The following is a 2,858-nucleotide window of genomic DNA, read 5'->3' on the forward strand; positions in this document are numbered from 1 at the left end:
AGTTTTAGCAGTTTCAGGCAGTTTTTCGCGCTTTGCATTAGAAGTGGAGACATTGCTAACACCAATTCTTTTATTAGTATGAGTAGGAGGTGCAGCAACATGTGTAGCATTAGCATTACTAGTGGTGGTAATAGTCCAAACTTTAGCTATATTCTTCTCTTTAGCTAGTTTTTCATTTTCTTCTCTATCCCACCTAGCACGCAGTTCAGCCATTAATCTTATATTCTCATTAATTCTAACTTGAATGGCATTTGCTGTAGTAACAATTTTATTATGATAATTCTCATTAGGCAAAACTTTTGATTTCAAAAGATCAACATCAGCAGACAAGACTATCGACTTTAGAAGCAAGTATATCAATTTTACCAAGCTTTTCTTCAACAGATTTGTTAAAAGCAGTTTGTGTACTAATAAATTATTTAAGCATGGCTTCAAGTCCAGGGGTGAATTCCTATTATTGTTGTAAGAATTTCCATAAGAATTACCATAGCCGTTGCCATTATTATAAGGATATGGCCTATAGTTGTTACTAGAATTGTTCCGGTAAGCATTGTTGTTGAAATTATTATTTTTAATGAAGTTTACATCAACATGTTCTTCTTGTGCAACCAATGAAGCTAACGGAACATTATTAGGATCAATATTAGTCCTATCATTCACAAGCATAGACATAATAGCATCAACCTTATCATTCAAGGAAGAGGATTCTTCAACAGAATTTACCTTCTTACCTTGTGGAGCTCTTTCCGTGTGCCATTCAGAGTAGTTGATCATCATATTATCAAGAAGCTTTTTGCTTCACCAAGAGTGATGGACATAAAGGTACCTCCAGCAGCTGAATCCAATAAATTCCGTGAAGAAAAATTTAGTCCTGCATAGAAGGTTTGGATGATCATCCAAGTAGTCAGTCCATGGGTTGGGCAATTTTTAACCAGAGATTTCATTCTTTCCCAAGCTTGAGCAACATGTTCAGTATCTAATTGTTTGAAATTCATTATGCTACTCCTCAAAGATATAATTTTAGCAGGGGGATAATATCTACCAATAAAAGCATCCTTGCATTTAGTCCATGAATCAATACTATTCTTAGGCAGAGATAGCAACCAATCTTTAGCTCTTCCTCTTAATGAGAAAGGGAACAATTTTAGTTTAATAATATCACCATCTACATCTTTATATTTTTGCATTTCACATAGTTCAACAAAATTATTAAGATGGGCAGCAAGCATCATCAGAACTAATTCCAGAAAATTGATCTTTCATGACAAGATTCAGTAAAGCAGGTTTAATTTCAAAGAATTCTGCTGTAGTAGCAGGTGGAGCAATAGGTGTGCATAAGAAATTATTATTATTTGTGGTTGTGAAGTCACACAACTTAGTATTTTCAGCGTTGGCCATTTTAGCAACAGTAAATAAAGCAAACTAGATAAAGTAAATGCAAGTAAACTAATTTTTTTGTGTTTTCGATATAGCAAACAAGATAGCAAATAAAGTAAAACTAGCAACTAATTTTTTTGTATTTTGATTTAGTGCAGCAAATAAAGTAGTAAATAAAACTAAGCAAGACAAAAACAAAGTAAAGAGATTGAGAAGTGGAGACTCCCTTGCGAGCGTGTCTTGATCTCCCCGGCAACGGCGCCGAAATTTGCTTGATGCGCGTGGTTGACGTATTGTCTTTTCGTTCGACACGCGTCCGTTGGGAACCCCAAGAGGAAGGTGTGATGCGCACAGCGGCAAGTTTCCCTCAGTAAGAAACCAAGGTTTAATCGGACCGAGTAGGAGTCAAGAAGCACGTTGAAGGTTGATGGCGGCGAGATGTAGTGCGGCGCAACACCGGGGATTCCGGCGCCAACGTGGAACCTGCACAACACAACCAAAGTACTTTGCCCCAACGAAACGAGTGAGGTTGTCAATCTCACCGGCTTGCTGTAACAAAGGATTAACCGTATTGTGTGGAAGATGATTGTTTGGAGAGAAAACAGTAAAACAAGTATTGCAGTAGATTGTATTTCAGTAAAGAGAATTGGACCGGGGTCCACAGTTCACTAGAGGTGTCTCTCCCATAAGACGAACAGCATGTTGGGTGAACAAATTACAGTTGGGCAATTGACAAATAAAGAGAGCATGACAATGCACATACATATCATGATGAGTATAGTGAGATTTAATTGGGCATTACGACAAAGTACATAGACCGCCATCCAACCGCATCTATGCCTAAAAAGTCCACCTTCAGGTTATCATCCGAACCCCTCCAGTATTAAGTTGCAAGCAACGGACAATTGCATTAAGTATGGTGCGTAATGTAATCAACAACTACATCCTTAGACATAGCATCAATGTTTTATCCCTAGTGGCAACAAGCACAACACAACCTTAGAACTTTCGTCACTCGTCCAGGTGTCAATGCAGGTATGAACCCACTATCGAGCATAAGTACTCCCTCTTGGAGTTACAAGCATCTACTTGGCCGGAGCATCTACTAGTAACGGAGAGCATGCAAGATCATAAACAACACATAAGCATAACTTTGATAATCAACATAACAAGTATTCTCTATTCATCGGATCCCAACAAACGCAACATATAGAATTACAGATAGATGATCTTGATCATGATAGGAAGCTCACAAGATCCGACAATGATAGCACAATGGGGAGAAGACAACCATCTAGCTACTGCTATGGACCCATAGTCCAGGGGTAGACTACTCACACATCACACCGGAGGCGACCATGGCGGCGTAGAGTCCTCCGGGGGTGATTCCCCTCTTCGGCGGGGTGCCGGAGGCGATCTCCTGGATCCCCAGAGATGGGATCGGCGGCGACGGCGTCTCTGGAAGGTTTTCCGTATCGTGG

Source organism: Lolium rigidum, chromosome 1, assembly GCF_022539505.1.
Source record: "Lolium rigidum isolate FL_2022 chromosome 1, APGP_CSIRO_Lrig_0.1, whole genome shotgun sequence".
In the NCBI taxonomy this organism is placed as follows: domain Eukaryota; kingdom Viridiplantae; phylum Streptophyta; class Magnoliopsida; order Poales; family Poaceae; genus Lolium; species Lolium rigidum.